Source organism: Misgurnus anguillicaudatus, chromosome 23 (genome assembly GCF_027580225.2).
Source record: "Misgurnus anguillicaudatus chromosome 23, ASM2758022v2, whole genome shotgun sequence".
In the NCBI taxonomy this organism is placed as follows: domain Eukaryota; kingdom Metazoa; phylum Chordata; class Actinopteri; order Cypriniformes; family Cobitidae; genus Misgurnus; species Misgurnus anguillicaudatus.
Genome location: NC_073359.2, coordinates 9,594,081 through 9,610,000, shown reverse-complemented (window position 1 = coordinate 9,610,000; position 15,920 = coordinate 9,594,081). Strand labels below are relative to the sequence as shown.

Here is a 15,920-nt window from a genome sequence, read left to right as displayed (position 1 = left end):
ACCGCCCCTTAATCTGCACTATACAACCACGACACTGCCCTTTAGTACAAAGATCAGCTCATTTGCATTTTAAAGGACACACCCAAAAATAGCACATTTTTGCTCACACCTACAAAGTGGCAATTTTAACATGTTATAATAAATTGTCAATATGATATTTTGAGCTAAAACACCAAAGATTTATTTGATGACTTAAAAAGTCTTGTTAAATGTCCACTTTAACATAACTTACATTTTAGAAGTTAGAAATCTAAGTAGGAAAATATGTAATATTGTAATACGTGAAATTGTAATTGCTCAATATTGACAATATAGGAAAGTCACTGTATTTTTAGCAAATATTTTTATATAGTTGTCGTCAGGTTTTATTGATGACTTTATAACATCTTGAATTGTAAGCGTGGTAGTCAGTTTTGAAGATTTTGATCTTTCTCCAGATGCTGTACTCCAATGACTACAATGTTCATTCTGTGCAAAATCATTTACAGGCCGTAGTGTGTTATATTGGCAGTATTAATATAAAGTTTTATTTACATTTCATTTAAATATATATTTTTTAAATATTTAAATAAAATATTTTAAATATTGTTTCACATGAAATCTCTTCAAAAAAGTAATTTTATTAAAGCAGTCTCATTTTCCTCACTTTTGTGTTTAACACCTGCTTGTCCATGTGATGACTCGTGCTAAAATCCAAGTAGGTGTAGACTTTGCCAAGCTCTCAAAAATAAATGTACAAACGTTGTCACTGAGACAGTTCCCTTTCAAAAAGGTACACCTTTGTACCCAAAAAGTGCATATTAGTACTTCAATACATATTGGTAGTTCAAAGATACATATGTGTTCCTAAATGGTACATATAGGGACCTTTTTAAAGGGTACTGCCCTAGTGACAGCTTTGTACCTTTATTTTTGACAGTGCAGATGCACCCAATCAGAGGACAAAAAGGTATTTCAATGCAATATCCACTATTATGACAAGCAAAAGTCAAACAAAAGCAAAAGTCCCTTCACATTATACACCTGTGAGTGTATGCGTGGATGCAGGTGAAACGGGACAAAATCAAACAGAGCCCTCTGGCCTGCGGAGCATCATGGGAAAGGTGCGGGGCTGCAGGGCTTAACTCTCTGTCATCGCTTTAGGCTGCTCTCATTAGAAATCTGTCAATCAAAAAGAAAAATGTTGTAACCCGATGGGAGAGAAAGAGGAACTGCTGTATGTAATATAGATTTTTATGAATGTGATACAAGCCATTGTAAAATATTTGTACTAGTGCACTAATTATCAGATATGTAAATTTTTTAGACACTTTAAATGGTTGGGGGGGGGGGGGGGGGTTAAGGTTTGTACCGATATGTAAAAGCACAAGTTGCCACAAAATCAAAAGATAAATCACATACAAAATAAAAGTTTGTTTTTGCATGATATATCAGGCTTGTGCACTATTCGGAATTGAACTGAGAATGACTCCTGAATTCCAATTCAATTCTTGAATTTGAATTGATGTCAAAAACAGGATCTAGAATTACAATTCGATTTTGAATTAAAGGAAGCAGAATTGCAATTCAATAGAAATTCAAAGAAATTCATATATATATATATTATACAGTAAGTGAAGTGTTAAAAATGAAGCTTTCAGTATATGTCAGATATGATTGCATGACATAATCTATAAATTAAATTAGTTTGAACTACTTGTACAGATTACATTAACAGGAAATGTTTCCCCCAGCAATTAATGTTCAAAACTCTAGTCACATAGCAAATAATTGAGTTTGATTTTTTATAATTGTAATTTTGTGGAACACGATGGAATATGACTTGGTGAAATGGTTGCCAAACAATTTTCCAAAGTAAATTTCCTAACACTGAATGTATGTGAGATTCTTTCTGTTGTGGAAGTGGAATTTCTTTGAATTGCCATGAATATATTTCCACTTCTTGCCATTCCAATTTAAATTCAACTTCATGTAGGGTGGAGTCAATTCAAATTCCAATAACCTTTATGCCCAGCTGCACTACTTCCTGAACTTCAGCCAGCTCCTTGTTTCCTGTCTGCCATTATTGGACAAACTCATTAATCCAGGTGTGTCTGATTATTGTTGTTGTGACTACTGAGGTCAGGCACACCTGGATGAATCAGTTTGTCCAATAATGGCAGACAGGAAACAAGGAGCTGGCTGAAGTTCAGGAAGTATTCATGAATTAAATGGAGGCCAATTCTGAATTGTGCACAAGCCTGTAATGTATGTGTGTGCACTGTGTGTAATTGTTTTGTATATATAAATTCACAAACATGCATGTATACATTTAAAAAACTTACGCATACACACACACACAGTCAGGCATACATGGTTTACGGGGACTTTCCATAGACGCAATGCATTTTATCCTATACAAACTGTTATATTCTATTCCCCTTACACTGAAAAAAATGATTCATTGAATTGAATCAATTTTTTTAAGGTAAGTGGTTGCAATCAATTTATTTAAGCTACATTTAAACAAAAGTTTTATATTTTATTTTACTTTATTAATCTTTTTTGTTTAAATGTAGCTTAAATAAATTGATTGCAACCACTTACCTTAAAAAAAATTATTAAATTCAATGAATCATTTTTTTCAGTGTACCTACCCCAGTCCCTAACCCCAGTGTCACAAAAACCTGTTGCCAGTCTTTAATATATGAAAAACTACCATTTAGTATCTTTTTTTAGCGTTTCAGTTTATGGGGACACTTCCTGTGTCCCTGTAAACCATGGTTATAGCATAGTTAACATGTCAATATACACTATTCATGTCTCCATAAACCACATTTGCATTTATAAAATATATACATACATAACACTTTCTTAAATGTATACATGAATGTATGTGTGTATTTATATATACAAAATAATTACACACAATGGACACACATATATTATGCAAAAACAAACTTTTATTTTGTATGCGATTAATCACGATTAATCTTTTGACATCCCTACTTATATCTAAATGTGACATTTTAATAAATACAGGAATGAATGTAATGTAAAGTAATGTTCCTATTCCTCACCAGTGGGGCGCGCCCCACACTTTGAGAAAGCCAACTTTTCACCCCGTAACACCACCCCACCCCATCTAGGGAGCATCCCTTCGCGCCTCACTCCAAAGAAAATTCATAACGTTAAACAATCGTACTTTTTCAATTAAACAAAACATTTTATAAAAATATATGGTGGTAGGGGAGAACCAGGGCAAATGTAACATGATGGGACGAAAATAACAAAGCGATTTTCTCCGAGCCCTGATAACATTTGCATCCCAAACTATGACAGCATCTTTAGCACACAAACCCTTGACAGAGCTGACAAATATTGCATTATTTACTCACCGTTTTCCGCGTGTAGAAATGGGAACATTAATTTAAAAACTTTTACTTATCATTTAACACTTTTTGTAACATAATTTAAAAAATTAGTCCTTAAAAATCTCATTACCGCAACAGTCAGAAAACATCAACACTGACATATTTTCAAAATGACATGACAAACCTGAAAGAACATAATTTGGAGATTCTGCACATGCATTTAAAATCAAAGTATTATGCTTCTATTAATTAAATTAACATTTAATGAGCATCTGTTGCGGTAATGATAATCAAAATGTCATGTAAGCATTCTGACAAGACAATATTTCAAATTAACTGTAAAAAAATGATCTTACCTGGTAGCCATCTTGAAGTAACTGGTCCATGTGCTTGTTCACTCAAAATCAAACTTTATTAAAATTCTGTATGTGTGCTTAAACTGTTCTCAAAAAGTGTTGCGGAGGATGAGAACATCAGGCATGGACACATCATTTTCCAAATTTTTCTTCATTATTATTATACATGAATATTCAGTAAATATTTTTTCTGTCATCTAAAGTAGTCTAGCAAAACATCCATTTTTTTTTCTTAATATTTTTGTGTTAATTTGATTAAATTACAACATAACGCATGTTCAAACACAGCCGGACACATTGCGGTAATGAGAATTTCAGCAGAAAATGAGATAAAATTTACAATTATAAATTCTTATGTTGAAATCACACATTGTGCAAGATAGAACACAGTATTGTGTTAATTCTGATGCTTTTTAATGTTACTATATTACACATTTTAAAGCTAAAATCATTAGTGCCGTGGTGTTTCAATGGTTTCGTGAGAATCACCCATAACGTGTTGTGTTTCTGGTTTCATGTTGTACAGTATTGATCAATCTACAGGTTATTTAGTGCTCTAAATAAAGTTCGACTTCTCAGAGTTTTTCAAAATAAAAGTAAATCGGGTTTAAATGTGAGGAGATCCTGTCGGGTCTAAAGTAACACTTGTTACTTTTGTACCGCTGCTAATACTGTTGTATATGTTTAAAATGTATATTATTCTAATTTGATTTAAGTTTGTACTGTTGGTTGCTTTTAAAACATTTGATAAAACTGATAAAATGTAATTTCATTATTTTTTACAAAGATAAATGACAAAATAAGTTTGCAGTTACATAAACAAAAATCTATCTTGTTCTGTTGTGTTACTTTTGACCCACCTGTGTGTTACTTTCGTCCCAGCTGACGGGGTTAAAAGTAACAATGCGCTGCCTATGTTGTGTAAAGTCATTTTACATTTGATCAAAATTTCACCTGGTATTGATAGACCACACTTGTGAGTTATTGACCACAGCAAAAATATATCTCTGTCTAAAACGTTAGCTTTTAAAATTTGTTTTTCTGAAAAATGGTACTTTTGCCCCTGCTCTCCCCTATTGTTGGTTAGTAGCCTTATTTATTTATTTTTTTTTAACAAAGAATTTATGAATAATTAGTGTATTTTAAAAATCCTCCAGCACCATCTCAAGCCCCCCAGTTTGAGAACCACTGCCCTAAGCTGTTGGCTAAGCAAGCCATTGTGGATGCACACTGCCATCCAGTGGTAAAAGTTGGAACTTCTTTTTAAATTTTACACTTGAAATTTTATTTGGAGAGGCCTGATCTCAAGTGTTGATGTACCACCAATTTCACTTTTATGTATTTTAGGGTGTGTGGGTTTTTTGCTACATATGCACTCTCAAAAATAAAGATGCTATAAACGGTTCATCACAGCAATGCCCCAGAAGAACAATTTTAGTTCCCCAAAAGAACATTAACTATTTCTTATCTTTTTTATAATCTAAAAGGACAGAAAGGTTCTAACCATTCAGCCAAAAGTGGTTCTCCTATGCACCTTTATTTTTAAAGGGTGTACATTGCTTATTGTGTGCTTCTCTATGCTTCACATGGTCGGTTTCAGTAATATTGTGAGTAGGCAGCCTCTTGATACACGATCACATGATTTAAGCGATCCAATCACAGACGCTACACTCCTGTATTTAGTGCCGCCTTATATTACCTGAGACATGTTATCATCAGGTGTAGTTTTGCGTTACAGTATATAACTCGAAACACCGTGCAGTTTCTCAAAGTAGACTTTCAATAAAGAGTTAAATATAACTGTTCACATGCAGGAACTTTTGTTCTTACTAAATAGTTTCTTTGAGAGGAAGTGAAACTAAATTTTCTGTCCAAGCGTCTAACGAGACTTGAGCACTACTTCATAGTTTTAAATAAAACCTCTGGGTGTGCGGCCTCTTTAACTCATACACTGTAGTGGAAAGCGAAAGAAACTTCACACATATATCTCACACATATCTATTTCCTCAACACATATTTCTGGAAGGTCCCGTTTTTATTTGTTACTTTTTAATTAATATGAATGTCAAATCAAGAAAGATTTTACTAGCTGGAAGTATTTATCTAGTATTTAATGTACATAATGGTATAAATAATACACATTGTCTAACAATATACTGTACAGTTTTGGTATTGTGTTCGGGTTTGTGTGCATTTTACATCTCACACCCGTGACCTGTATTCTCCACATGACCTCATAACCATATCACCTGCATTGCCAGGAAATTACAGCTGTCTTTTGCAGCTTACACATTTTTTTTTAGCAAACCTGTTTAATTCAAGGGGTTATTGCTTCCTTAGCAATTACAAGCAGAAACACACAGTAAAGCAACCTGCATTGTTGGTCATACGGTTTGTATAGTTTCACATGGCTTTATAATGGCAAAATATTCTTTATTATACATTTATTTTCATAATATTACCTGCACATTTTTTGAAGAGTTTCAACCCAAATATTTAACACAAACATGCCTGTACCTCCCATTCATACAGCGGATGCAGCACGCGCAGGCCACGCCTCTTTCTCGACAAGTTACTTAAATGCTCAGAAGTTTAAAAATAGAGATTTTACCAGCTCATGACACACCCGAGATCAAGTTCTTTATTTAAAACTTGTTAAATAGGTTTAGACAAGCGGAAAAATTCATATCATTCAGGAAAATTATTGGTTGCTTTCACATGTAGTGCACTAAAAGTGTATACTTGGCTGGTGATGAGAAAGTACATACTTGTGTGCATACTCACTGTAAAACCTAAAAATTAACTCAACTCAAACCATTTAAGTAAACCGATTGCATTAGTTTTAAAACACATACATTTGAGTACTGTGAACTTAAACAAATTGAATCATATGCAGTTATGCACTTATATTTAAGTTCACACTACTTAAAGGTGCAGTGTGTAAATTTTAGTGGCATCTAGTGGTGAGGTTGCGAATTGCAACCAATGGCTCAGTTAACTGCTCACCTCTCACTTTTAAAACGCATGGAGAACATACGGCAGCCGCCACCAGACAAACATGCCATTTTCGGAGACAGCTTTCGTAAAAAAAGTTCCATGAAGGGCTTCTGTAGAAACATGGCGGCACAAAATGACGACTTCCATGTAAGGGGACCCTCGGTATGTAGATAAAAATGTCTCATTCTAAGGTAATAAAAACATAAGGGTTCTTTATAAAAGGTCTTTATACACCCCTGATCATATAGTTTCGTATATTATTTTGCATTTTTGTCAAGAGATCGTTCTTAAAATTACACACTGCACCTTTAAATATAAGTGCATAATTGCACATGACTCAAGTTCACAGTACTTAAATGTATGTGTTTTAAAACTTAAATGGTCTGATGCAACCGGTTTACTTAAATGGTTTGAGTTAAGTTAACTGTTAGGTTTTTCAGTATGCCATGTAGTTTTAAATGTTGGCATCTAAGTGATGTTGCATGATATTGAAATCCTGCATATGCTTCAATCACACAAGACTTTCAAAATTACGCAATTTTTTCCTTGTGTATGTGGGCAGCATCCGGATATGATATCACACACTATGAAGTTTTATTTTCACACATCATGGACACACACGCACTTGCACAGTTATTGTTGCTTTTATTATTATTGACCAAAAAAGGATTGTTCGATACTATAATACATGAAAAGGTCACACTGTGATCTTTTGGTCTTACATTTTTAAGTCATACAAACTCACAGGTCACGTTTAACAAACTTGATGTGTCAAAAAAAATTTTTTTTGCATGTGCTTGCGTTTCCAGTCTTCCTCATTCACATACGTATAAATAAAATTCAGTGGAATTAACCACTTCAATACTTTCCCATTGTTATTTGCGGTTGCAGATGATTCATCAGTGCACATTTTGATTTTCCATCAAAATTTTATAATTTGCTCCGCCCACTGAAATGTCTTCTGATGATGTCACCAATGCCCTAATATTTAGTCCATCCAATCCAACCATCAATTAATAAAATAATCATGCCCTATTTTTGCATATTCATTTGAAATTACATCACATTGCAGAAATAAAATATGTGGGGAAGTGCACTTGTACATCATCCAGGCCAGGGTTTTCGCAGAAAATTTGTTAGTTAAGGTGGTAGGTTTGGGCGGTTAGGCGGGGCCGGGGACGTGGCAATCAAATGGGCGGGGCGTACGCGTCATGATGAAATTTTTAATATTTTTATTTAAAACACTCTTAAAAACTTAATTTTGAAGAATCTATGACAGAAAATGAATGCATACTAGTTTATTAATGAATGAAATGTTTTTACCTCTAATGAGAATAGCTGCGTGATGAAGTGCAACTAAAGGGTTAATAAACACAAAATAATACGAACGATGATAGACAGCGCAAAAATGGTAAAAACTGATTATTTCCCACTATTAATTACATTATCTTAAAGAAGTCTAACTACTGTAGCATGTAAATCATGCACATGAATAAAGTGAGCAAGAGCGCTCAACAATTATATCTAATCAACAGGCACGTGAAACCTAGCTAGCAGGTTGCTCAAACAACAAAATCACCAGCTAACTATCTTTAAATTAGCAAGAACTATAGACTAATACAGTAACAGGCTTAAATAAACCCAAAACATAAGTCCACCTACATTTCTCACGGACAAGCGTTTTATCAACTGGCTATCCTCCAGACATGACGGACCACGTCTTTATATCATTTTGGCCGTGTGGCGCGCGCGCATGCTCGCGGTGTGAAGCGTGTCCGCGCTATTCTCCGAGATGTTTTATTAACTGGCTAGTTATCCTCCAGACAGTGACGGTCCGGACCACATCTTTCTCATATCGGCCGTGTGGGGTGTAAAGCGCACCCCACGCTGTTCTCAGAGTTGCACTTGACGACCTTTTGTGCAGCAAATTTTTTTTCTGACAACCTAGTTAAGACGGTAGGGTTTCCCAGCTTAGGCGGGCCGCCTGAACTGCAAAGTGCTGCTGGAAACCCTGATCCAGGCACTTCTTGCATACAATAAAGCACACTGTCAGAAAAATGGTCCTTAGTTGTCACTTCGGCAGTACCCTTTATATAGGTCCTAATATGTACCATTTAGGTACATTTGGTACCAAAATGTACATTTAAAGGGACACTCCACTTTGTGCTCATTTCCAGTTCCCCTATACAGTTAAAATTTGATTTTTACAGTTTTGTAATCCATTCAGCCGATCTCCGCGTCTGGCGGTACCACTTTTAGCATAGCTTAGCATAATCCATTGAATCTGATTAGACCATTAGCATAGTGCTAAAAAAAACCAAAGAGTTTGGATATTTTTTCTATTTAAAACTTGACTCTTCTGTAGTTACATCGTGTACTAAAATCGACGGAAAATTAAAAATTGCTAAGCAGATATGGGTAGGAACTATACTCTCATTCTGGCGTAATAATCAAGGACTTTGTTGCCGTAACATGGCTGCAGGAGGCGCAATGATATTACACAGTAGCTGAAAATAGTCCCCTTGGTAACTTTTAATAACTACAGTCAAGTTTTAAATAGGAAAAATATTGAAACTCTTTGGTTATTTTTGAGCGTAATGCTAATGGTCTAATCAGATTCAATGGATTATGCTAAGCTATGCTAAAAAAATGGTACCGCCAGACGCGGAGATCTGCTGAATGGATTCCAAAACTGTAAAAATCAAATGTTTAACTCTAGAGGAGCTGGAAAATGAGCACATTTTCCAAAAAATGTGGAATTTCCCTTTAAGGTACTTTTTAGGTGTAAAGGTTTTTTGACAGGATACCAACCCAGTGACAGCTAAGGTTAATTTTTTATGACAGTGCATGGATGGTACATAAATTGGGATTCAGCCATGGTTAACACATGGTACAGTGGCCCTTGAGATGCTTCTGTAACCAAGCGCTACACCACATTGTGGAGCTGTGCCAGACAGCTCAGAAACATAACAAATATACTTATAAATGCAAGAAATTTCTTGGAGGTCAAAGGGGCTGCTTTTGTACCAGTGTAAAACAGTCCCTTGATACTGTAGATAGTGGAGTAGGATGAAAAGGTCGGTGATAAACAAGAATCATAATTATGAGCAGTATTAATTACAATGTGTAGTTACAGGATTTTAGATTTGCATATTGTAGAGACTAGCAGGTTTCACTCTATGAAAATGTTTCCATTGAGAGACTTTCACATTAAGTAATTTAAGCTAAATAAGTTTAAGGCCCAATCCCATTTCTCTGTCTTACCCCTACATGCACGTGAACATGCAAAACTAAGGAGGTAGGGGTAAGAAAGAGAAATGGGATTGGGCCTAAGTCATTTCAGATTATTATTTTACATCTTGACTAGTAATGAGTTTCAACTTGGTGTTATTATGAGTTATTAAAAACATACAGTGGCAAGAAAAGTATGTGAACCCCTAGAAATGAACTGTTTTTTTTTATAGTAATTTGCCATAAAATGTGATTTGATCCTCACCTACACTGTAAAAAAATTTGGTAGAAATTGCAGCTGGGTTGCCGGTAACTTACTGTAGATTTAAATTTATGTTTTTTACTTGCAACATTTTGTTCAAAGTGAAATGAACATTAAACATTTACAAGTCTTTGTCTTTACAGAGTAAAACTAAAAAACAGCATCAAGCAAAACATTCTGGGAAACAAAATCTGAAGCAAAAAACAGAAAAAGGTTGATGATGATTTCTGGTTCCCAGAATGCTTTGCATGCGGCTGTTATTGTATAGTTTTATTCTGTAAAGATAAAGACTTGTTAATATTTAAAATTTATTTAACTTTGAACCAACTCTTACCAGTAAATAACATAAATTTAAATCTACGGTAAATTACCGCCAACCCAGCTCCAATAACATTGTAATTTCTACAGAATTTTTTTTACAGTGTAGGTCACAACAATAAACAACACAATGTGCATAAACTGACAACACACAAATAATACTAGTTTCTTGTGTCTTTTTTGAAAACACCCATTAAACATTCACACTGCATCCTATGGGCGTATCAGCCACGCTTAAAAGCTTTGGTGTGCACACCCCTTAATTTTCAAAGTAAATCCACCACAGACTGGCTTAAAAACAAAACAAAATGCACCATTTGAAGTGGCCTACTCAAATCCCAGACCTTAACCTCATAGAAATTACCTCAAAAGAGCAGTTCACACTAGAAATTGTTGCGGTTACGACTGTAACCTCAATTCCCTGAGATAGGGAACGAGACGCTGCGTCATGAAATAACACTTTGGGGAAGAACGCCACAGCAGGTCTGATTTAAACTACTGAAAGCGCTTGCTTGAATTAATTGCTGCTAAAGAAGGTTCACCAAGCTATTAACTCTTTCGCCGCCATTGACGAGATATCTCGTCAATTAAGAGAAAACGCTTCCCCGCCAATGACGAGATTTTCCGTCTTTCTGCAATACCGCTATTATACACTTCCGCAATTTATACAACTCGGAAGTAGCGCCTCACGTGAAAAAAAAGAACTCCGTGTATGTTTTAAAGATCGCTCTGCATCTGATCTCTATCAAAAGTCCTTCACAAAAATGGAATTATCTCAGCTTTTTGCTCAAAATTGGCTGATCCTGAAGAAACCTACCCATGTTTGAGAGGTGATTACAAGAGAACTAATGAAGGTAGGATGAAACTTTTTTATGTTTGAAAGCAGAGGGTCTGTTCTTTCATCTGATATATTGTTTGTTTATATATTTAAAGAAGAATGTTTTCTGGAAGGCATTAAACTTTTGTGAAAATCATGAAAAATGCTGGCGCTTGCTGGCTACTTTTTTATAAAACGCTGGCAGGGAAAGAGTTAAAGAGCAGATATCAGGTTAACCCACCCATTGACTCAACGTATAGTGCTTTAATGTGCTAGTAAGGCTTCTGGAGTCGTATTTGCAAGTTAATTATAGTCCCGCCTCTAAAAACCGCCAAACCGGAAGTGACGCTAATGAAGGCAGAGTGGTCGATTCAATCAGTAGGACAGTTCGGACGCTGAGGAAATAGTAAATGTTTATTTAAACTCGTATGATGAACCACAACAATACAATTATGAGTCTGCTATGCAGTCAACAGTGCAGGGACAGGTCAGGATTAAAAATACAGTCAGAGGAGACAAATTGAGGTGTAATGTGAGGAGAAAAGGTGAGATACATACAAGATGTAAAACTGTGCTCAGATCACAAAATTGTACATATATCATGCAATAACAAAGATAGCATTGATACTTATAAGTGTTAAGCAGACGTAAAGTCACACGATAATATCCGTCCACACTTACGTTACAGCTGTTTATCATCACCGCACCCATGTGTGCTACAGGCCAGGCCAGCAGAAATGAGTATGTTTAGGGCAGAGATCATTTATTGCTAATTTATTTAATACCTGTATGTTAAATTAAAGATTTGAATATGAAAACAATCTGAATGAATTAGTTTTAATTAAAAGTTGCCTATAGGTCATGACAAAGTCACACTTTTTGATGCCACTAGTCAATATTCAACCAATATGAATAATTTGTCCCCATTCTGACTCATCAATTGACTAACTTAATGATATTTATGAACTAACCGATACTGCTTATCATATGATATCAGTTTTTCCATCACAGGACGGACTACACAGCCACCTTCGCAGAACCTTGGGTGGCGCAATACCGCTTAATAGACCTCACCATGGTTTGGGCATCTATTTCTGTTGGCATTGTGGTTGAAATGCAAGTGCTGCCGTGAGAAGTCTGTAGAACTGGTATAATTTTACCCATTACAAGTTGTACATATGTGAAAAAACCTAGACGTAAAAACGACATACAGAACGTTTGGAAAACCCTTATATAAGGAGAGGTTTCTTCTGTAGTGATTTAAAGGTGCAGTGTGTAATTTTTAGAAGGATCTCTTGACAGAAATGCAAAATAATATACAAAACTAAATTATCAGGGGTGTATAAAGACCTTTTTTATAACGAACCGTTATGTTTTTATTACCTTAGAATGAGACGTTTTTATCTACATACACAGAGGGTCCCCTTACGTGTAAGTAAGTCGCCATTTTGTGACGCCATGTTTCTACAAAAGTCCTTAACTACTAAACTTTTTTACTAAGTTGTCTCCAACGATGACATGTTTGTCCGGTAGTGGCTACCGTAGCTTCTCTATGTGTTTCAAAAGCAAGGGGTGAACAGTGGACTGAACCGTTGGTTGCAATTTGCAACCTCACCACTAGATGCTGCTAAAATTTACACACTGCACCTTTAAGGCGATGTGACTAAAAAGTGCCATTACTCATCCATAGAACAGTATATTCATCGGATACATTTGTTAATAGGGTACACCAAGATAATACAGCTAATACAGATAATTTAGTTGTGTAAAAAATAAAGATCAAAGATAGTGTACATGTTTGTGTCATGTGTGTTGCATGTGTTTTCAAAATATGTGCATCACATGTTTAGTCAAAATAAGTGCCTGCTGCACACGCGTCAAAACCGTATATGATAAAAGAGAGGGTCACAATCACAAAATACACGCAAGACACTCACTTAACATTAAACTCTGATTACGCATGAGATTATGCGAGTATCTGGCAAATTTTGAAAATTTAGAGGAAACTTAATTGAAATCATTATGTTCATTGATTTGGTCGTTAAAGGAAAACACCACAATATTTTACTATGTTCTTAGCTCAACTTAGACGATTTAATACATCCCTATCTTTTTTAATGCGTGCACTTAATCTTTGTACAGCACGTCGGGAATGTGTTAGCATTTAGCCTAGCCCCATTCATTCCTTAGGATCCAAACACGGATAAATTTAGAAGCCACCAAACACTTCCATATTTTCCTTATTTAAAGACTATTACATGAGTAGTTACACAAGTAAGTATGGTGGCACAAAATAAAACATGGTGATTTTTTTAAGTGGATAAAAAATTATAATTATTATTATTATTTTATTCACTTTAAAAATTGCCACGTTTTAACAAATCTTAAAAAAACAAGATTTACTGTGCACAGTTCACATTTTTGTCGAGCTGCATCTCTGGCGGACCCTAATCGTTCATGTTTCTTTGCCGGCGGTAAAACACAGGCCTCACATGGTTCATGCTTCAAAATCCCATGTTCAACTCCATCGCCGGGATGATAATCCTCCGATCTAACGTGAACGCTACACACCACCGCGTTTTTCCCAAGCACATGCAGATGTGAAGTCACGTGTACCAGTGATGCGCGGGTCAATGTATAAACAAACCACACACGACCGACGTTTTTAACTAACTCGCCCGCTACTCGGACTGCAAAAAAAACATTTTACCCAACCCGCTTCCTAGCCCGCATTTTTTAAAGTAGTAATTGTTTAAAATAGTTAATTGGCATCTTTATTTCAAACGACCCAACCGACCGCGACCCGAATGTCATAAAAAATATTGTTGGATGACTCGTAAACCTCTGGTGACCGCTCATTTTGGATCAACACGCGCATCACTGGCGTGTACCAAACACACCCGCTACGGAAGATAGCGCCGTCTTATTCTTCATAGGAAACGTGTGGATTCGCTGTCCTGACAGTCTGGAGTTTGTGAAACCTCCACTAAAGGGGATCGCACACCGGCCGCGCAGCTCAGCTCAGCACCGCGCCGCGTCTAGGACAACCCGGAGGTATTGTAAACCGGAAGTGCACATTAAATAGCGCGAGCTTCGTCAGATAGCGTCTACTTCAAAATGCAAAATATACGTTAGCAGCCAATGTTAATCCTTAATGATTTGGGACAAATATGATGTTATTTAATGTTAAACTATGTGAGTGGCGCGACAGGGATTTGAACAACTTCCTGAGTCACAGCTGGGCGGCGCCGGTGTGCGTATACTCATAGAAAGCAATGCGTTCGATTTTTTTAGAACGGCCCGGCACTGAGCTGCGCGGCCGGTGTGTGATCCCCTTAACACAATCATTTTCCGTGGCGATGATAAATTGAGGTACAAAACTACCAAAACACACTGACTTATGACTGCTCCTCACTGAGCCATGTAGAGCCTATCAGATGATTCCCTACAATTGTGTCAAATGACGCCATGTTGGGAAAAAAATGATTTTTTACTAAATGTATGTGCTCAGAGTCTTTGCATTTAATTTTCATATGGTATTTTCATCCAAGGTTATATATTTATCTCACAAAAAATGTAACTTACGATATTCACTTTAAATCAAGGGTTCACTTACACTGTCCTCCAGCACTGTGAACGTTTAATGGGCGATTTCCAAAAACTACACAAGAAACTACCATTATGTGTGTGTTGTCAGCTTATGCGCATTGTGTTTGTCTATTGTTGTGGCCTAGATGAGGATCAGATCACATTTTATGGAAAACCACTGTAGAAAACCAGTTTAGTCCCGGGGTTTCACATGCTTTTTCTTGCCAGTGTAGGTAACATATTTAAATACGCTACTTTAACGTGCCACACTTACTGTGTTTTATACAAAGAGACACATGCATTTTACCAGGTACACATGTAGGCAGTAGGTCAATGGTAAATGACGCTTTACCACAGTTATAAAATTACTCATCAGACTCAGTTTGACTGAGTGTGGGTGGAGTCGAATTCTGTATTCGCTTGTAGAAATCTGCAAAAGTTTTTTTTGTGTGTGTATGTGTCAAGTAGTTTACGGAAGTGGTTGATCATTTTGTTTAAGCCAACTACCCACCGCCTTCTGTTTTACCTTATAGTTCCTTTAGTTTGGCCTTTTGTTAAGCAGTTAAAACGTGCATTTTGTTACCAAAAGTAATGTGTTAAAAATGTATCAACCTATAATAAAATAATCAAATATTTACATGCATGCACTTCTCACTGCGGTTTTGTTTTCCAGAGTATATATAAATATAAACCACACACTTTACATTAATAATTTTAAAATACTCTTGACACTTGATTGTAATCTCAGTATTATATCTATATGTTCATGCAGATAACAGGTTGGGTTTTTACGTCTGCACGTCTCTCTCTCTCTCTCTCTCTCTCTCTTTCTATCTATCTCTCTCTCTGTCTCTCTCTCTCTGTGCTACTTCATCAAACAGGCGGGAAACCAAAAACAGAAAGGAGAGAATAAAGATCAAGCAAGGAAGTGGTATCTTGCAGCGTTGCCTACACATAGGCCTTTGAAAAGTGAGATGTAGTCAAGCAGCAACACAGCT

At 36.0% G+C, this 15,920-nt stretch overlaps 1 long non-coding RNA gene across 1 annotated transcript in view; it reads right to left on the bottom strand.

The window, feature by feature from the left end:
- Window positions 1-1,023: 1,023 nt before the first annotated feature.
- LOC141359331 (uncharacterized) overlaps window positions 1,024-15,920 on the bottom strand; it is a 183,745-nt gene continuing 168,848 nt past the window's right edge. Inside the window, exon 5 of the long non-coding RNA XR_012365754.1 lies at window positions 1,024-1,161. This is a non-coding gene — a long non-coding RNA (uncharacterized lncRNA). The remainder of the gene's footprint in view (window positions 1,162-15,920) is intronic.